This window comes from Macrobrachium nipponense, chromosome 46 (assembly GCF_015104395.2).
Source record: "Macrobrachium nipponense isolate FS-2020 chromosome 46, ASM1510439v2, whole genome shotgun sequence".
In the NCBI taxonomy this organism is placed as follows: domain Eukaryota; kingdom Metazoa; phylum Arthropoda; class Malacostraca; order Decapoda; family Palaemonidae; genus Macrobrachium; species Macrobrachium nipponense.
Genome location: NC_061106.1, coordinates 33,961,572 through 33,984,071, shown reverse-complemented (window position 1 = coordinate 33,984,071; position 22,500 = coordinate 33,961,572). Strand labels below are relative to the sequence as shown.

The 22,500-nt window shown below is 33.8% G+C and overlaps 1 protein-coding gene and 1 long non-coding RNA gene across 2 annotated transcripts in view; one reads left to right on the top strand and one right to left on the bottom strand.

The window, feature by feature from the left end:
• Positions 1–16,814, bottom strand: part of LOC135214889 (uncharacterized) — a 40,281-nt gene extending 23,467 nt beyond the window's left edge. Inside the window, exon 1 of the long non-coding RNA XR_010314517.1 lies at positions 15,454–16,814. This is a non-coding gene — a long non-coding RNA (uncharacterized LOC135214889). The remainder of the gene's footprint in view (positions 1–15,453) is intronic.
• Positions 9,209–22,500, top strand: part of LOC135214888 (uncharacterized) — a 102,923-nt gene continuing 89,631 nt past the window's right edge. Inside the window, exon 1 of the mRNA XM_064249334.1 lies at positions 9,209–10,022. The gene's annotated coding sequence lies outside the window, so the exon portion shown is untranslated. The remainder of the gene's footprint in view (positions 10,023–22,500) is intronic.

Below are 22,500 nucleotides of genomic sequence, written 5' to 3'. Positions count from 1 at the left end.
GCATCATTACGCCATGTTAGTTGATAATGTTATATATTAATATATGAAGTATGTGTTGTGTTGATGTGTTTATATGTGCAGTGTGTGAATTTAACTTACAAGTTCAGTCTATTTTCTGTTTTTATGGCTTTGAAGCATAATGGTTTTGATCTCGGTGGTTCAAGAATTTGCATAGAAACAAGCGTTGACTACTTACTTATGCTGTGGTTCTGCTCAATAAAATAAGCTTTCGCAGAACGATTGTCAGCAATTTTTCTAAACGAATAACAACCTCATTCACTAAAACTGAGAAACAGATGAGTTATACATCATATATAAACTGGCGTGACAACAAAAAAGGGCATAGACGCTGGGTGAGCGAGGGATTGGACGGGGTTGGGGGGGAGGGCCAATAACGATTGCTTAGTAAGACACTGATCATACGCAACGGGTGCCATTTTGTTCAGCGCCATGTGCCCTTATGAAAGTGAGTGTGTTTGTGCGCACGGACGAAGGGACGAGAGAGAGAGAGAGAGAGAGAGAGAGAGAGAGAGAGAGAGAGAGACCTTCCTCTCTGGCATTTGGGATCTGCCGCTGCTCTATACGTTAGCTCGGCTCAACCACATTTGCCGTTCTGAATCTGATTCTGCCGAGAGGACTGTTCTTCTGTCACTGTTTTTGACGTTTTCCCTTCCCGTAGCACATTGCGTTGTCACGTGATGTTGCAGCTCTTGCATGTCTCTGGTTGTTATTGCCGTGCATTCCCGATGACTTATTTATTTCATTACGAAACCGGCTTAGGCGATTGTCATTGTACGCATAATACAGTATGCATGTTTTTACTAATGGGTAAAAATGTAATACGCGTATACGTTAGCGCTTATGCGTTTAAATATGATTGCACCTTTGCGTCCGTCCTCAGTGGTTGATATATATATATATATAATATATATATATATATATATATATATATATATATATATATATATATATATATATATATATACATACATACCGTATAGAAATAATCAACACACACTGGACAACTTGTTGAGTTATAATGAAACCAAAAAGAACAAGCGGAAAATAAATTCAATAAGAGAATTAAAATTCAAAGCTACGTTATATATATATATATATATATATATATATATATATATATATATATTATATATATGGATTATAATGGCTTTAATTATTAATTCGCTTTTTTGCACTCATTTACGTGTTGCTATACTCTTTCTCTCTGAATTTATTTAATATATATAATATATATATATATATATATATATGTATTATATACGCTGTATGCGTTCAGCGCTCTTTTAATATTCTAGTACATAATTTTATACTCTCAGCTGAGGGGCGGTGTTAATGTACAAATGGATTTGCTATGTCGTCTATGCTGGTTTTTAATGAAAGTATGCTTAAGGGTGACAGCACGTAGGCCGACAGGAAATTTTATCCGCTGTGTTTGATAAAGTAATATTTAATGTTAGTTTATGCACGTAATTTATAATTTTATTTATTCTGTGGCAAGTTAAAATTACTATTCACAGTATAACTATACGCATATATTTTATATAATACATATATATATACATATATATGTATATGTATGGTATGTATATATGATATATATATATATAATATGTATATATATAATATATATTAATAATAAATATATATAATATGCATATATATAATTTGAATACACACGAACTCACACCTCTTTATCTTCCAAAACCAAATGTTTATCTTGTTCAAAGCAACATCGGGACAGTTTAAAAAAGTAAAACGATGCACAATTAATCAATCAATTAGGTATAAGGTTTCCTTTTTCATTTCTGTTTCCACATAAAGAATTGAATCCAGTATTGACCTAACTTTGCCAGTGGATGTTAATTCGATTTTAAATTGGAATGTCTTCTTACTTGAAGGATATGAATTTTTCTTCCTTCTTGTTTGCTAATATATCTTTGCATATTTGGCGATCGTTCTTGTGCAATGCATTACTGCGCAAACACTGTTCCGTGCATTTTAATATATTTTTATCTAGTTATTAATTTCTTCTTTAATTTTTTAATATATTTTTCTCTAGTTATTAATTTCTTCTTTAATTTTTTAATAAGTGTGGTCTAATCTTCCTGCATTTCACCTTACCTCCACCTCCCTCTTACTTCTTCCTAATGAACAAAATTTTTTTCTGGAAGGTTGAAATTCAAGTCATTGGCCCTTGTGGTGGACTTGTTCAATTATGAATAGGGTTCATCTTCTGAACATTATAGCGCTCGTACAAGTATACGAGGATGTATTATTACTATTTTTATTAATAATAATAATAATAATAATAATCTATAATTTTGCTCCTATCCTCGTATACTTGTACAAGCGCTATAATGTGTACACATTCGTGTATGAATTTATGTACGCGTATCGCCATGTGTGCGTCTTTCGTAACTGTGGCAACAACACGGCACACGGGGTGTCATGCGAGGTTAAAGCACACGAGGTGATCAAATGCAGCATGAAATACGGAATCATATTCACCAGCACGTTCCATAAGGCTCTTCCAAGATGCACGAATAGACATCCGGTGTGGTCGAAGGAGTCAATCAAAATTAAAAACGAAAACGTGTTTCGCATTGGAAACAAGTATAGTTTCGTCAAATTCGCATTTTTGTGACGGGTGCAATTCCAACTGCATAATTCCTCTAAAATAATTTAGATACTGAGTGTTCCTTCCTTTCACGTTTTCATTTGCCAACTTTAGGAAGTGCAAGCAGTTAGTTATACGGTATGTGTTTTTGGATTATAGCATTATTCTCTCGTTAGTTTCACAATCATTTCTCCTAATTGACAGCGGCAGAAAAGAGTGGGAAATGGAATTTCGCAAGAGTGCCCAAAATAATTTATCACTTATTAATTCATTGCGTAGTACTGGTTGGATTTATAGTTTATTTTTATATATGATTGCGTTATACGGTCGAAGACATTTCGAACTGTATGCAGTAATGTGCGTATTTACTGCGGATACGATGCAGCGTATGGTTTTAATATATATATATATATATTATATATATATATATATATATATATATGCATGCATGCATTTGTTAGTTTATATGTATACATGTGTGTGTGTGTGTATTCACTGACCTGACGTTATATGTCTGTCGGTGAAATTACAACGTGTGCTTTTGTCTAAATAATTCTCGCTATTGTGTTTTGTTATCATCGTCATGATGACATTTACACACGCAATCATTCCTTAAGATTTTTCCCCCCATTCATGGAACATTTAATAGACTTGGTGAACGCTTGCAAGCTGTTACCTCTTTCCGCTCGCAAGTGATCCAATAATGCTGTACTCTTGACGGGGAACAGCAGTGATGCAATGTCTTTCGGTTGCGACGGGTCAGTAGATGACTCGTTTGGGTGTGATGAAGTGTCTCATTGTTATACATTGCACTATCTTTAATTAAACCATTATAAGAGCATTAACGGCAGCGTCGGTACCAGCGGAGAGGACAGTGATGATAACTATATTTTATTGTTCTTGCTGTGGTTCTTCGACTGTGTTGAAATATTGCAGATGCAAACAGGAGGCCATTCGCCAAAAGGAGGAGCGCTTAATGATGTTGAAGGCCAATCATTCATACTTACGAATTCATTTCTTTAATTTTTTCGACTTGTCATCGTAACATAATTTTTGACTATATTAATAAAGAATGGATTGTGTTGTTGTTATGATAATTTGTTATACAGGCTCCTTCTTAAAGAGTTAGTTCTGTCTATTTACCAACATCTAGAATATGACATTTCATGCTTTACGCCTGAGTCGATGCCCGTTAATTAATTGGTTGTCATCTAAGGAAGTTACATGATATTATAAGGTTGTATTGACAGAGATAAGACGCATAAAACACTGGCTGGGGTCTCTAGTAGCTTTAGAGATTTTATTTATTTATTTATTATTTAATCTTCCATCCTATTATTTTTTAAAAGCTTTGTCGTAGTTTTTTTTACTTTCGTTATGATTTATATACACGCGTATAATTTCATTCTTTTTTCTTCGTAAAATTTTTTTTATTGTTTCTCCTTTGAAGGGTTTAACGGGATATTGATATGTTTGCTTTACTCTTGAAGCGTTTGTTAATCGTCTGTGTTATTTTTAGAATATATACTTCTTTTCCGCAGCCTTTTTGTTAGTATATTTCCATTTTACTTAGATATTATCTATTAATAATAAGTAAAACGTGGTATGATATTGTCGCCGTTTTTTTTTCTTTTTTTTGCTATTGAACAGATTCCTGAGAGGAAGTAGCCCCTGTAAAACGCTGAACAGTAGCTGCTGCCGCACTCATCCTCATATTACGGATGAATCCATCTGAAACACGCCATACTACATACACACAGAGGCCTCATCAACAACACGTTAAAACGTACCGTTTTACATCCTGTGGGTCCGCCTCGAACTTCCTTGAACGCTCCTTTTAAGCCAAGACTCGCTAGGCCTGAGTCTCCTTCCTGTTGTAGTAGCCTTTTGGATTAGACACTTCCTTTGGTCCCCCTTCGGTATGACCTCAACACCTCAGAACAGTGATCACCTGCGCTCGCCTTTTCACTGCATCTTCGTCGCGCTTCGATAAGATGCCTCCCCCCTCCCCCCCACTCCTTTTTTTTTTACCCCTTTTACGACACCTACGTAGACAACTCGGGGGTTTCATTACCTCGGCTGCTTCCACCATTTTTCCCTTTGAATTCGAATTCAACTAAATCACTTCATTTTTTTCATACACGCTTCTATTTTTCGTAAGATATTTCACATCTAGTGAGCGTTGCGTCAAAGAACCTGCATACATAATTAGCAACATACATGAATACGGTGGTTTGCTTCCGACTGCGTATGTGTGTGTGTGTGTGTGTGTGTGTGTGAGCACAATTTGTAAATTTTATTCATTGCAAAAGGTTACCAAGGCGTGGAATTATACACACGCGTCTTTTGCGTCAGTACCAAATTTACCTGAGATGGTAAGTGTTGAAATTCTTTGATAAACGTGTCTCAGAGTGTTTTTTCTATATATATGTGTATGTATATATATATATATATATATATATATATATATATATATATATATATATATAATATTATACACACATTTATATATATAATATTCAGTCGTCTTTAATTTTTCTGAACATGAACATATTGCTGCTGTGAAATGTGATCCACTTACTTCACTCTAAAAATGACGTTTGTCTTTGAAACGAATAACCAAATTAAATGAATGGCCATTTGGAGAGCACAGAAAAAAATTGTATTAAGCATAAGAATTAATATTGCTGCATGGGATTCCTCCTCCATCCTTAACAGCAGCAGCTGTCGTTTGGCTAAAATTTCAACTTGTGAAGTCGAGCCAATATTTTAGCATTCTACGTGAGATGGAAACGAAAGAAAATTCGACTTGTCATGAACTGAAGTATAAATTAAAAGTTAAAAATACCAAAAGGCAGAATTGAATATTAGCTACCACTAAAAATTGGTTCCTAAGGATATCATTTTATTTACTTTAATGTGTAATTAATAAGAGGCGCTATAAATGCAGGTATCACGAAGGTTCTAATCAGTGAAGAAAGGTATACGATGTGTTATTATACTTTTTAAACCTTATTTTTTCCATTAAAACGTATAAAAAACAATAGCAAACAGCAGGTAATTTAATGTATTTGTTTCGCTAAGTTTTTTTTTTTCATGAAATAAGGGCGAATTCTAAAGCCCACCGCACACACATATATATATGTGTGTGTGTACTGACACATATTATGTGTGTGCAAGTCTGTGCGTATATGTAAATGTGTGCATACATGCATTTCATTTCTACACTTTTCATGTTTTTATTAGAATGCTGCTAACAACGCCTTGCATTCCATACATTTTTGGGCTGTTCGTTATAGCTGAAAATACAAGAGATAATGTTTAATGTTTAGCCTGGCCACGTTGAAATTTATTGATATCTATTTATTGTTCTAGATTTGCTGTTTAAAGTTGTTATATTGAAAAATTGAAAAATAATATTTTTTCTTTGGAATAATAATAATAATAATAATAATAATAATAATAATAATAATAATAATAATAATAATAATAATAATAGCAGCGAAGGGTCGCTATAATGAGTAGGCTAAGACGTTTGGTAATAATGATGAAAACTTAAACGTAAATTACTTTACGTTTTGACAAAGTACTCCGAGAGTTCTTACTACATAGACAAATGCTTCTTCGTTTACCGTGACAAAAAAAATTATAAGTCATCGGTTGCAAAAAAGCAATAACTATTTTACGAAAAACAACAGCAATAATAATAATAATAATAATAATAATAATAATAATAATAATAATAACAATAATAATAATAATAATAATAATAATAATAATAATAATAATAATCAAATTTGAATGAAATGTAGTGAAACAGACAGTAGAATCCTCCCTTTTAATATATATATATATATATATATATATATATATATATATTATTTATATATAGATTTTGTTACACATTCCTGTTCGACAATTGTCTAATTCGTTGCAGGTCGTAAGAATTTATTACAGAACGATTGTAAATATTCCTTCATTGTTTATATCGTCGATGATTTTCTACACCACGTAAATGCGTTAAATTAACCGTTCTCACCTAATTTGTATATGTAACTTTAATAACTTTTCAAACATTTCACTTATTTTGTGGATCATGACTAAAGGTCTCCTACTTTTCATCACTTCAAAATTCATTTGCTCATTTAGATCGCGATGTAATAAATAATAATTAACTTTTATTTACTTCAGTCTCTTCAGATAAACTTGGCAGGCGGTGAGATATCAAACATGTTCATGTTCCGTCGTTTCCCAGAGCTTAAGTACTAAGAATTGCTGTCCGAATTTGCAACTATTGAGCATTGAAACGTTTAAAGTTCTCGAAAAGCGTACAATAAGAAATTACGTGCTTTTATATTTCTCGGCGAAATCCGAAAATACCCTCAAATTTTGTTTTAGGCAGAGGACAAGAATTGTAATATTCTTTATGGACAAGTAATTATTTTCATAACGTAAACCAATTAGTATTTGTGTATAATCATTGTCATTATTCTTTTGAGCAGTTATAATTATGCCGTTCTCATGCATGCATTCTTTTACGTTATGAGAGAAATTCACATTTTCTTTTTTAGTTTTCGAAACTAGTGTAGAATGTAAATTTCATTTCGGAAGCATGGTCGCTATTTTTCTTATAAACTCATTTAAGAATTTCCGATAAGTATTTAGGCTCCAACACCCTAACCTGATCTTATAAGTCTGTAGAAACATCCTGTTTTGCTCATTTTCACTTCGGTATTCTGTTATATTTTTCTGTACAGCAAAGGGGGAGAAATTTTCCAGCCTGAAAATGAAATGGAGATGTGAAACTCTGGCCTTTCGTGGATGACCGCATGACACTGTGAGCGCAATGACATTGATACCACTAGAGCTAATACGTTTATGTATGTTTTCACCAATCTCTGGCTTCGTCATTCTCACGCATATTGTTAACCGATCGCCACTTGAAGAACTCAGCTTCCGCAGTCCTGTCGGAAGGAAGAAACAGGACCGAAATTGAAACCAGGACCGAAATTAATGTTAAAAAATGAAAACCGGCCGAGCTCAGTGATTAAATCCACAACGGAAAAAAAAAAAAAAAAAAAAAACCATGCACGGGGTGATAAAGTTTTACGGGTGCGTCTTAGACCGTGAAATGCCTTTGTCCTAACCATATTGATAATAGGAGATAACGTGGGGTGGGGGGGGGCCTAGGTGGGGGATGGCCAGGGGATGGGGGAGGGGGGGTGGACTTGCCCTCTGGTAAGTGACTTACTCTAGTAAAAATTGATGATGGCTTGATCTCATGCTGCTGCGCTCACTCTCTCGCTCTCTCTCTATGTCCCTTTCTCTCAATCCCTCGAAATTGCAAATACAAACTGCACACACACACACACATACACTTCTACCTTTCCTATTGGTTCCCTCCAGCATGTAAAAGGGGGGTGGGTGGGGGGGCGGGGGGGGGGGAGGGAGGGGGATAAGGGTTGAAAGAGGGAGAACACTACACTTTTCCGCTCCCCGCTTCCTCCCTCCCTCGACTCACTCTCTCGCGCCTGATTGGTAGTTCAAATGTAGATAGCACCGAAGGGTTTTTGGGGAGAAGGGCTTGAACACTTTTGGTGGGGGTGATTTGCTTGTATTCTTGTAGCCCCCTACTAACCTCCCACCTCCCCCTACACAGTTACACTTCCAACCTCCTTTATTTCCCTCCTTTTCTACACGTATAAATATATTGTTTTAATGTCGGTAACCTATTAGCATTTTAAACCTCATTGACTAAGATCGTTCGGAAGCAGCGATCGATCTCCTCGTAACAATCCAATTAACTGTCGTATTATTAAAGTTGTTCGATATTCTCCGATACTTGCAGTGCTCGGGAAAGGTGCACGATATCATATTTTACTTCCTCGTTCATTTTCATTTCGGTTTTTAGAAGCCTCCGTCTTATTTATACTATTTAATTGCGGGGAGGTGGGGGGAACATAGTTTTTGCTTGCGCTAGTGTAGCAGAAAGAGGGGAAAAGAACCCCTCTTCAAAACAGAGAGAGAGAGAGAGAGAGAGAGAGAGAGAGAGAGAGAGAGATATGAGACTCCCTTGAAGACGACGACCCTTCCGCTGGGATGGAGAGGTAGGTACCGTTCGTTTCTTTTGCTGCGTAATAGAGTCGGTGTCGTGTTTTCCACGGCCGGAAGGAAAACACGAAATTTTGAATCCTTTGTCGTCCTCCCAATGTAAACATTATAGTTAATTAAGAGATGTGTTCATCGATGGGATTCTTGGCAGCATTTTCAAGGGGACTAATGTAGCACCTACGTGTAGTAGAAAGACGTTCGGAGAGATGAATTCGCCGCGATTCTGTTTATAGTAATAGTTTTTTACCTCTCTTTTCTGGGAAAAAGGCGAGAATTTAAGGAAAACTAGTGATTCTAGTAGTAGGAGTAGTAGTAGTAGTAGTAGGCGGAGGGGGAGGAGGACGTGAAGGCGAAGAGGAAGGGGGAGGGGGTATAAGGAGGAGGACAAGGTGGTGGAAGAAGATGGTGGAGAGAGCGGGGGTTTGGGGAGGAGCTGGCGCAACCTCAACCCTGCCGACCAATCCAGAGAGAGAGAGAAAGAGAGAGAGAGAGAATCCGGGGTTCCCTTGCAGTGGTCTCTCGTCGTCATCATTCGGGTCTGAACGTCCTGTCGAACAATACGCTGTGTGTGTGTGTGGTGTGTGCGAGCGCTCCCAAGAAGACACAGTATACGCGCTCGCGCTGATAGCACCAACCATCATCGATAAAAGTAGTTGAGAAATATTAGTACGAAAAACTGCCGTCACCGGAATCTCGATATTTTGCCTCTTACGCTGTGCTGTCTTCGTTCGTTTCTTTGGCTCAACTTCGTCGGATTGTGTGTGATATATTATATATAAAATAAATAGAATTCGTTTAACCTTGTGTGTGTATACGTAAGTGTAAGAGGTTGATTCATGCTGTGTGCACTTGAGGAAAAGAAGAAGAAGGAAGGAAGGAAGCGCTGTTAATCGTTCTGATTGTTTTAGTGACAAGTGAAGTGCATTTTAATTATTTTAGTCTTTTGTCTGGCCAAAAGTGAAATCATAGTCTGAAGGTGTATTGTGATATTTCTGGTGCAGCGAGTCATGAGCTCAAATATAGCCTAGAATGTTGGGAAAGTCTGTAAATGGTAGGAATTGCGTTAAACGCTGTTTAAGTCATTAATTTAGGAAGATCAGATGGAAAAATGCATTTCCCAACAATAAAATCGGACAATGCCGCTCGAGTGTTGGTTTCTAATAGTTCTTGGATTACCCTTGCAACCATGCTAGCAACCCCGAAAGGATCTCCAAACATGCATAGGCCTATTACTCTAGGATACACCCACTAATATACCCAAGCCAGATTTCCGGTAAGTCAAACTACTGTCAAACGATTTTCGAAATCATTATGAATTAAGGACAACTTTTGATTATTTAGTTCGCGTGCGTTGGTGATGTGCTATTCCTGAAATTTTGAAAAGTTTAGGGTATTGTTTTTTCTTTAATTTAATTGGGCTTAGCTTACTTTGCCATTTATCATTTCGAAGTATTAAAGAACGAAGCTTGATTAAGGTGTACATGAAAATGAATACACATAAAAGGAGATGTATTTAATATTTAATCACTCTGCATGACAGCCCTCCAGAATGCATTCGAGGTGACTTATGTAACAAAACGTAATTTTTGCAATTCATGAATGTCATTCAAATTCATCTGATTTTCAGTTTGGCGTTTTTGAGATGCTGATTTCTTAATGTACTGAATCAGAAAATATGTCGGCTTAACTCTTTTATAGAAGTTTTCGAAGCAAGTAATAATTGTAAACAACACAGTGACGTGCTTGTGATAGTGAAGACGACATTCGCATTTGTTTTCAGATAAAGTGATCAAGACTGGGATTTTCGTATATATTTCATTTTGCTTCTTCTGTTTCTGTGGTACATGTTATTATAAGAGCATGTTAGAAAAAGTAAGCTTTCCTGTATATGATGTCTTTACAAATACAGTGATGTAATTAATAAAGATTGTAATTCATAGAAATAGTCTTTTGGAACGATTTACATTTTCAAGTGAAGAAGTGCACTCGGATACTTAGCCTATTTTCACGTGTTGATGCAGACGAAGAGAAACTATGCAGATGGTAATTTATTTTTCGGAAACGGTGCGTTATTATATATTTTACTTTGGTGTCCTTTGTAAAACGGAATGATCGACCTATACCGTAATGGCAGTTGATATGACATTGAGTTAAAATAAAAAAAAAATAAAAAGGAAATTCATGGTTGATATTTGATACAGCAATTCAAAAAAATTCTGACGATGAAAATTAACATACGAAAACTGTAATGTAAAATATTCGACATTTTTAAAATCGCATGTTGCACGCACTTTTCAAAAGACAGAGTGGTTTCGTAAACGTTATCAATTTAATGTTTATTCTTCTCCATTTTTTATTAGACTTTTTCTAGTGTCCTCATCTGTAGTAAAGTTATGTCCGCTCATCCTAATAATATTATAGGTGATTGTTTCAACTTTTTATTCAGGAAATCTGTACGATATGAGTAACTTGTATCATGCATACCAATATTTGGAAGAGGAAATACTGTATTAAAATGAATAAAATAAATTAGTTGGGGATTTTTATATCTCTGTTCCTAACGTCGCAGTGTGGTTTGAGGACTATTCTCACAAGCTTAATATAGATCTTGGCAATTATATTAATTGTAATTGTGTTAAAATTATTTTTTTTCTCCCTTGTTGGAAAAAAAATTGTCGTGGTCTGATCAACAGGATTTCGTGCATAAAAGTGCTCAGTAGAATAAATGGAAATGTTCCCAAAATGGAAATGCATTTTTTTCTTTTACATTTTCCGTTGATGTTCAAATTCACATTAATTCAAAATCACATTGAAAATTCCAATTCCAGTATGACTGGAAACATTTTGTAGGCTTAAATTATCATTACATTTAGTATTTCCTACATTGAAAGAATACCGGTATATCCAAGGTCTTCTTCCTCTTCTCTATTCGACAGTTATTCGTCACTGCTCAAGTTATATAAATTAAGATTGCTAGGAATCTCTTCCCATTTTCTGTCGGTACTTTAGAATTTCCTTAATTTGTACCGCACACTCGGGCCCCTTTTTTTCCTATAAAATCCCCCCCCCCCTATTTTTCACACCACATCCTTTAAAGATTTATTCTTTGTTGCCTTATCCCATATCTACATTCATAGGCGAATCATTCTTATTTTTTTGTGGGCGGAGGGAACGGCAGATTTATAATTCTATGTTTATATATATATATATATATATATATATATATATATATATATATATATATATATATATATATATATATATCATTTTTAATTTACGCTTGACGTTATATTTTTAGATTTCCGACCGAATGCGTTTCGTAGTCATGTGTAAAAAAAAAAATAATATTGCGCGAAAATATATGATTTTCTTGAGATTATATTTATATATACTGTTTCTGCTATTTGTATTTTGAACCCGAAAATGTTTATCAGAAACGTATGATATAAATTTTTATTGCTTCTTTGATTCATTTACCTCTTATGGACCGGTATTATGGAGTACAGTGTACCAATTAAAAAAATATATACAGATTAATGTCTGTTGGTGAGGTTTGTTAGATTTTATTTAGTCTATTTTACGTTGTGTATTTTATTTGTTTCTGTTGACAAATATGTTTTCTATTAAGGCACGATGCTAGATTTCAGACGTCAAAATTAATTTTCCTTTTATTTTCATCTCTAAAAATTTGTCCATGCATATATTATGATTCCTAAGTTTGCTACCGTCTGTTTTCTGCAATTTGAACAGATAAATTACTGTTACATTCACACACAGTTCTTGTTAAATATCATAATCTCATTTTCTCCGTTTACCTCATGTTTAGGTAAATGTGAAATTATTAGAAGATATTTACCGTTTTTCCTGTGCTTGCATAAATGTGAACACACATGTGAAAACGAAGGTGATCAGAGATTAATAAGCAAAAAAAAAAAAAAAAAAAAAAAGAATGCGAGGGTAAATGAAAATTAGCTAGCAAAAAAATTTAGGGAATTAATACAGATATAAATAATAAAGAGAAGGCTCGGTAAAGAACTTTGACACCAGGATGTATAATGTTTAGAAATTAATAAGCACAAAAATAAATGAATAAATAAAATTAAAAATGCGAGGGCAATTCAAAATTAGCAGGCAAAAAAAAAATTAAGTGAATAAATAAAGATAAAGAATACAGAGAAGACCCGGTAAGAAACTTTGACCAGGATGTACAGTGTATCAGAGACCAACCTAATTTAAAATGTTATGAAACTGTAGCGGTATAAACTAGCGATATATTTTGATCGGAGTCCGGTAATGGTTAAGTGCATGATTTATTTTTATTCCGTATTCAAATTCCTCTGCCGATTAAAAATGTTGCGAAGTATTGAATGTATGTCACCCGTTATTTTTTAGCGTTGCATGTACATGCATATATTATTCAGCTCTAATCGGCTCTATTAAAATTTTGTCAAGTTCGCCCTCCCAGAGATTCCAATGAATCTAAAACGATGCTGGTTAATGATGTTGAAGTTCAGTAATTGTTGTTATTACTATTATTATTATTATCATTATTCAAAAGATGAGCCCTATTCATATGGAACAAAAGCCCACAGGAGCCATTGACTATAAATTCAAGGTTCCAAAAAGTATGGTCTTCATTAGGAAGAAGTAAGACGCGGTAAAGGGAGATACAGAAAGAAGAGATCTCACCTTAAAAAAAAAAAAAAAATGATGAATACGGTAGATGAAAATTGCAGAGTAAGTATTCGTGACGTGAATAAAACGGTTGATTAGTTGATCGTCGTGTTGGCAATAAATCATTCTCGCACATCTAATAGGGATTTATTTATTCATCAGTGCGTTTTCATTTTAACAAAGGCATTCGCCACCTCACCATCTTTGTGACATTCCAGGTCGAAAGCTTCTTATTAAGACGCTTGAAAAATAAAACTAGCCATTCCAGCAATGCTAATATACATTTACGAGAAACCGGTAGCGAATATACTCTTCATATTAATGTTAAAAAAATGGAGGAACAAAACCACAGTTATGTATGATATTTATATTTAAAAAGATTTATTTTTAAATTTATGTATACCCATACAGAACTGAAACTTGTTTCCCCATACTATTGACATATTGTATAGGTGCACATAATGACAATGTATAGTTTTTTTTTTTTTTTTTTCTTTACCGAAAAGGCGAAAGTATTTGGTTCAGGAACTCTCACGCTTAATCACATATCCAATTCTAAACCAACTATCTCGCTATCATAAAACCGATTATAGCAAGCGCAGATGTCTGCCATTGCAGGAAAAGGAAAAAGACCCTCGAGAAATTGATTCTGAATCGATCTTGAGTGTAGGTAATTAATTTGAACAATTAATTACGTTGTCTAATAAAAAGTACTGCCCTTTCTTTTTGTATAGTGATGACCGCAATTAGCATTTAACGGTTGCATCGCGAAGTGAGTTCCGTGGATGACTTCTTGATGTAAATACTATATAGACTCGTGCTCAGTGTATCACAGAAACTTGGTTTGAGCAATCATGATCGTCTTTCTTGGCCTCCTATTTCCCAGTGACATTTCTCTTTGTAATATTTGTGAAAGGGAAATTTGCTGATAGCCCAGGCTTGCAAAGGGATTTTACAAAAAGCCATAAAATAAAGAATAATAATAATTCTTGTAGGCATTATTATTATTTTTATCACCATGTGTTATCTCAAATATTTTGCACATTCTAACCTAGTCTTTCTTAATAGGTTATTTGTTGTATGTTTAAAAATGTTTTCTCTTACCTCATTCAGAATATTACAAATATTAGCATTTAATAATGCGGAAGTTGTCTTTCCGACAGCCAATGAAAACTGTCAGCGCACCCTTACTTCACTCACACACACACACACACACACACATATCCATTAGGTATGTGTAGTAAAATTATTAACTGCTGAAAAGACGTTTTCCATGCAAGTATATTTTTTATGCATATATATAATATATATATATATATATATATATAAGAATATATATATATCTATAGATATATATATATATATATATATTATATATATAATATATATATATATATATATATATATATTAGTGTGTATTATTTTGTAATAGATTTATTATAGTTTTTAATATAAGTAAATATGGAAAAATAATCGTTTATAATCTACAGCAAATTATCTCTTCTTAATTTTTCATGTTTACATATGAAGTAGTAAAGGATTTTTGTATATAATAAAAAATTTCATTTTTAATTAATTGATAATATGCATGACAAGGGTTAACTTACATCGTAAGAAATGGTTTAATTTATATCCGTAAATAAGGAGTAAGTTTAATACAATATTTGATTAGAACTAAATGAGTAGTGTATAGTAGATCGTGAAACTTAAGTGGTTAATTTGCGTCACTGCAAATGTTCCGAGATGGATTCCCTCTTCACTTGAGGAGACTGGTAAACCTGCTGTTTTCCTCATCGATATGTAATTATTTTCACGCTTTGTAATTTTCCGGAATAAAAAATGAAAAAAAAAAAAACTGGTGGAAAGTGTAGACCGATTTGGCGTTTCGCCCACATTCTAGGTGTGTTTTATATTTTGAATGTCTAAAGCAGATACTTGGGAAAACAATTGTTTGCCCCTCTATATCCGTTTATATTTTACCCGCTGTTTTATCATTTATTTATTTATTTTTTTAGCATATTGGATCTCACCTGTCATATACGCTCATTTTTGCCATGTAAAGTAGATCACGTTTGAACATATCCTGGTTGCTGTACGCTGTGAATAAATGTGTAATGCAAATGCGCGTTGGAATCAGACAGCGGGTAATGCGCTTGTGTTTGTTTAATAAATGTGGAAAGATACCGGATCATATTTTGGTAAAGTTTCACATCGTGTATGGACACGTACTTAAAAATGAAGGCATTTATACTGCTAAACGCAAACATTTAGGATTTTTTTTTCTTTTACTTAAGGATTAGGAATGTTAGCTCCTCACTGCAATTCTGGTAAATGCAGGAGAGTTCTGTTCAATGGTGGTATCTAGAAACTACGGCACGGGCGCCGTCCACTCGTCCACGAACAAACTTCACGTTTGCTTATTTGTAGATTTTGTAACCACAGTTTGCACATACGTTAATCCGGTTGATTTTTGAAAATGAGTAAAACACATCGTTTCACTACTCCTCTGAAAAAATCATTCTGGGTGAATCAACTTGACAGCAGAAATTCTTGTTTACTATATATTAACTGGCAACGCCTCTCATGGCTTGAACTCGGCAGTCCCCTTCTATCATTATCATCTTGAATTCCACATTATCCTAAAGAAACTGTTGTATTTCAACCGATTTTTTTCCATTTGCTGCTCCTTAGACATACTTGTAACACCGCTTACGTTTTTCGTGGCGCACTTGTTCTTAAAAATCGTCTAAATTGGAAGAGATGTTGGGATTTCTTCAAAAGCACGATCGACACCATTACAACAAAAGAGACCACGCTTGTCCGTTTGAGTATCGAGCGAACCACCAGGACAGATGAAGCGCGTGTTCGAACGTTGATTGCTGACATGAACTTCGGTGTCCTTCAGTGTATGGAGAATCATAGTAATTCGCTGATATTTAAAAGTATTTTTAATTTTCTAGAAAATTGGTGCTTACTTCAAGTGTATTCGCAAGTGATGAATACCAAATGCAGATTTTACGATGTTTTCACTTATAATGGTCATGGTCGTGGCCAAGGGGGAAATAGATGAGGCCGTAGGTGTTGCCATAAGACCGAGATTAATTTTTACATTTTTTTTCCTGAGAATTGAAAATAATCGAATTTTCAAAGGTAGGCTTTCAAGTTGAGCTTAGTTGTACGAACTTTGTTGTGCAGAATTATTTTAGTGCTCTGACTTTGTTTATATTATAATAATAAAAATTGTGTCCAGACTACCGTATGGCAAGACCGGGCTGCCAATAATACTTAAACTTCTCCCCTATTTAGCGGTCAGGTGGCAAATGTAAGATGCTGTAGTAAAGATTGATAAACGAAAATGAGAGGTAAGAGAAGAGGATGAGCATGTTAAAATGATAATTTGGTGAATTCACTGCAAGCGGATAATTTCGATTCTGGTAACGGAAAGGTTTGCCCTGTGTGTATGTGTGTGTGTGTGTTTGTGTTTTTTTGGGTGAGAGAGGAATGTTTGAAGTAATGGTGCCCAGTAATAACCAGAATTTCTCATCTTGGTTGCGATTATGGCCTAACCAGGGATTTTGGATGTTTTTGTGTAATTCATGTATTATTTCATATAAAAAGCTCAGAACGATTATATATATTTATTATTATTATTATAAGACTGTGCTCAGTCGATCTGGACAAATCGTATTTGTAGAATTCGAACACATTATATATATATATATATATATATATATATATATATATATATATATATATATATATAGAGCCTACTTTCCACCACTTCAAGAGATGAGAGGATATATATATATATATATATATATATATATATATATATATATATATATATGTGTGTGTGTGTGTGTGGTAATATTGGAACCACTTCAAGAGATTCGAGGTCTTAGAACTTGAATCCAAATAAAAACAAATGATGAAAGCTCTCCTTTCCCGCAGTCTCAGACAAGGGGGAAAAGAATTGAGCATCTCGGCACTTCTCCACCAAACAGAATTTTCTATTTTTATTTTTTTTAATATATTATGACGTCCTCGGCACCTTCGCTTCTTCCTGGAATAAATAATAGGGTTTTGTAGGTGAAGTTGCAGTTTTGTTTTAAGGAATGGATTCACTTAGGAATTATGCGATTGTTTTGGTATTCCTTTGGTTTGCATTTTGTAGACTAAATGCAAAGAAGTAACACGTTCATATATATAATATACATACATATATGTATATACTATATGCATATACGTATATATGCGTGTGTGGTATGTATACTTATTACCAATGAAAAAAGTAATCTTGTACGCTCAACAGTTATATGGGTTTGCAGAAATAACGAATTATTGAATTTTATCACATTTCGTGTATCAAATATGTTGCATTTGAAGCTTAGAGGAATTTTTGACAAGGTAAGAGGTCGCCTCTCTTCATTCTTTGCCAATTTAGTAATTTATTTTTATATATTTTTTTTTTTCGTGCTACCATCGACCATACCGGTTCCACCTTTCTTGAAATATGTATAATTTTGCTTAAACTTAACCTTGAAGCTCCAGTTTAAAGTTATTAATTGAAGGATACGTGGAATCTAATCCAACTTGTTTTGGAATTTTTAATTTGATTTTAATTTATAGATAAAAGCGGTCATTAATTAATTTTATTTTATTTACTTATTTATCTATTTTTTTTTACACTGGGGTTTCCAAAAAGAGAGGTTATTTTTTTCATGTTATTGCATATGATGATGTGAAGATTCCAATGAATTGTCGTTGGTTGCCCCTTTTAGGGGATGGTGATAATAATAATAATAATAATAATATACTAATCTGACTAAATTACCAGCCCTCCGCCGCCGAATAAAAATAATAGTAATATTGTTACTAATCAGATTCCATAGTTATATTAATTAATTGTTACTGTTAAATTTTAATTCAATAATAATAATAATAATAATAATAATAATAATAATACCAGTCACATATATAAAAGTTTTTAGTCTGTGCGTCAAGATACAATTGTTACATATTTTTCTTGTGATAGATCACACCAAAGTTACAAAATCTCGTGGGTACAGGCGATTGCAAATTGACTTTCTTGTATTAAGAGAAATTCGGTGGCCTTGAATATATATTGTATTTTGTTCTGTGCAAGATGTTAAGCGATGAGCCGTCTTATTTATTTTGCCTAAGGTACCGTATAGCTAGATTTCACTCCAACTGGAAAATGTTAAGAACTCTTCGTGTGGAATAAATGAAGTTTCTTTTTCTCATCATAAGGAATTCATATTCGTTTTGCGTATTTTGTGTTGCCACTGGACGTACGGTAATCTTTGAAAAATAAAAATAGGCTTTGCTGAGAGATGCTGAAAAATAAAAATAGTCTTTGCTTAGAGATGCTGAATAATAAAAATAGTCTTTACTGAGAGATACTGAAAAATAAAAAGTCTTTGCTGAGAGATGCCGAAAAATAAAAATAGTCTTTGTTGAGAGATGCTGAAAAATAAAAATAGTCTTTGCTGAGAGATGAATCTTCTCAAGATTTTAAGCGTTCGTTGTGGATGTTCCTAAATATATTTCTTTGCGTGAATATTTATTTTGAACTAGCCCATTTTACATTTGAGATAACGGTCCCCCGCTGAATTTGTATATGATTAGAGGCTATTAGACGAGGAAACTTGTGTTGCTTCGTTGAAAATTCGTACGGTGTCAGATGCATTCTCGTGCTTGTGTGTGTTTATAGCTATATATATGTATATTTATTTATGCATAATGTGCTGTTTATTTATCACACGCACTCATTTCCCGCCATTCCCGAATGGTTGAGTCCTAATATTCGTGTTCCTGTTATTTTCACGCAGCTCCTCATTCTATAACGTTGTTCTTATTCACGCTTGGGTTTTGCCTCGTAATGTAAAAGGTGTCATCAGCGCAAACTGGCCTTTTGATGAAGGTGCTTTCCTCCTGATGACTTCCATTTTAAATCCTTCAGAAGTTCCTGGAGAGAAGGTCTTATGGGGATGCGGGGATGTGCCATTATTGCCGAAAGCACTTTGTTGCTGTTTTATTAATATTCTTTTTTCTGTTTGCTTCATTGTGGTTTGAGCAAGTGTTGCTTTCATACATCAGCCATTTGAAAATGAGATTTGTTTATTTATTGAGAAGGATGGCAAGTTTTCAAAGATGTTCACCTCAGAAGCGCTTTTCATCTAAAATCCTCTAAAATTGGTGAGAATTTCTCCGAGACTGGCGATCTTCACCGAAAGCCCCTCCTACTTCAATCGTCTCTTCAGATGGGTGACAGTTACATTTACGAAAGATTTTGAATTTCTGTTTCAGAGAATTGTCATCGTCGGCGTGACTGAAGTTTGTTGATGTTGCATTATACATTATATTGCAGGTTAAAATGTCTTTCGTGAAAGTATTTAGATCATACTATTTAGAGCCTGGAACTGCTAATATTAAAGATAAGACTTAGATCTATAAGTCTAAGTCGTATATCTTTGTACTGCAGGTGGTAATGTAAAATGTACGTAGAAAGTTTTGTCAACTTTCGCTGAATGATGACGATGCAATTTAACATGAGTCAGTATTCCCTTAGATTACTGAAAAACAAGTTAAATTTTTTGTTGTAATATTTTACCGTTTTCAAAGTAGAGAAAGTCTTGGCATCTTGTTTTCATAAAGGCTTGAAGAAATGACATGTAATGGAATCTTGCTGTATGGTTAAGGTTATCTTTAAGTTGGTTAAAGTTTCTGATTAGCCTTTTGGTTGTTGATTGTTTCTTTTCAGTCCTTGAGTGGGCAAAGCATCGGTCCCATATAATTTTTGCCTAAGTTTTGAAATTGAAAATTTATAATTTTTACATATTTTGTAATTAGGTGGTTCTAGTTCATTTTAGAATGAAGATTAGGTAGGCCATATTGATATTATCATAGCAAAACGGAAGTTTTAGAATGTTTAACGTAAGGGTACCCAGAACATTTTCTAGTTAGTTCTGATTTTACTTATATATACCAGTGGTTATACATTATACATATTTATATATATATATATATATATATATTATATATATATATATATATATATATATATATGAATAACTTGATCACGAAGTATATAAAACGTGATGCTATGTATAAATAAAGGTTTTTTGCCACGAAGGAAAAAATGACAAAGCGAGATAGCCGAGTACTTCGGTCCTGTTCGGAACAGGACCGAAAGTACTCGGCTATCTCGCTTTTTCATTTTTTCCTTCGTGGCAATAAAAACTTTATATATATAATATCTTATTATGATATATATAAGTATATATTATATATAATATTAATATAAATAAATCTAATATCTTATATCTATATTCTATCATATATAATTACCTATATGTATGTTAAGGTATATGTTTATTGCACTTAGGGATTGCTCATCAGCAGATAAAGTATGGCTAGGGCATTGACTTTTATGGTTTATATATATATATATATATATATATATATATATATATATATATATATATATATATATATATATATATATATATACTATATATAGTGGCTCGCCTGCGTATGTGTACATATTTCTCTTTCTGTAAGGTAGCCTTGCTTTGAAACTTGTGATTCTTAGAGGAAAATTATATATTCTGGCTGACGCTACTTCAACCTGAATCACAGTGATCTGAGCTGAAAAAAAAACACCCACGAAATATTTGGTTTTCTTGCTTAATTTTTGTTTATTGGCCATTGATATAAATATGTCATGTCTATCTATATAATACACTCCCGACAATTTTTTTTTTATTGTGAATTTGTTAAGTTTAATTTTGACCGTTTAATGTTTTGCCTTCTAACGAGTTTTTTTTTTCCTTTTGCTCTCTCCCGTCACGTTGAATTCCATTGAAATTTAGGATTGATAATTCGTCCCTAGTTTGACGAACGGGCGGAAGCCATTTTTCCTCACCAGTCTGAGAAAATGGGCTTCAAAGATTTTGATATAATATTCAGACCTTCTGATTAGCTCATCCTTTTGGGGGAAATTTGGTTGGCAAATGTGACAGGGCAGACAGCTGAAGTTATTGATATGTTACAGAGTATCAAGAAATGAGACACTGGCTGGGATACTCCAGTGTACGTCAAAACAAGGACGAATTGTATATCATTTGAACAATTATTGATGACCAGAATTTGATGTATAGGGGAAAAGGATAAAGACCTCCCCTGTCCCCTATGTCATCCGGGCACTCATATACCTTCAGACACACGTACAGGGAATCTCTCGTACAACCGCCTTCTGGAAAACTCGCGGTCTTGGCCCCAGCTCCGAATAAACCGCAATTTTTAGCGTTAGTAGTGTGTGTGTGTGTGTGTGTGTGTGTGTTTGTTTGCGTCAAGATTTCTCCTGATTCCAGTTTGAATCCTGCTGTGGCGATGATTCCTGAGAGTTTGATATAAATTCGTCGATTGTAATGCGTTAATTGAGTGTATTTATACACCGATCACGGATCTAACGGGATGTTAAAAAAAAAAAAAACGAATTGGCAACCGAAATCTAGTTGGGAGGACCCAGGACCCTCTCCAAATCCACTTTCTGAATTAAGGGAGTGTAGGATGTCGTGCGCTGCTTATTGCTTCGGCCTTTTAGCTTTATTTGTTCGGCGTTTAGCGTATTTGCGTGGGAAATTATATTGTTCACACACAAACTATATATATATATATATTATATATATATATATATATATATATATATATATATATATATATATATATAACCTACCTGAAGATAGAGACAGCAGTCTCTTGAAATGATAGTAATATACTTTCTATATTTTGGAGCGTTTTATGGACTCAGTTTTTCATTTTTATTTTATATATATAATAATCTATATATATATAATATATATATATATATATCTATATATGTATATTATTATAACACACACGCATTATATAGTGTAGGTCTAGATACATATCGAGTGCATTGTATCTGTATTTTTGTATTTCCTCCTCTTGTGTTTGTCACGTATGCTAAGGTATAATTTACACGAACTAGCGAATCATTAATATGAGTTAACCTAGCACATTTTTTTTGA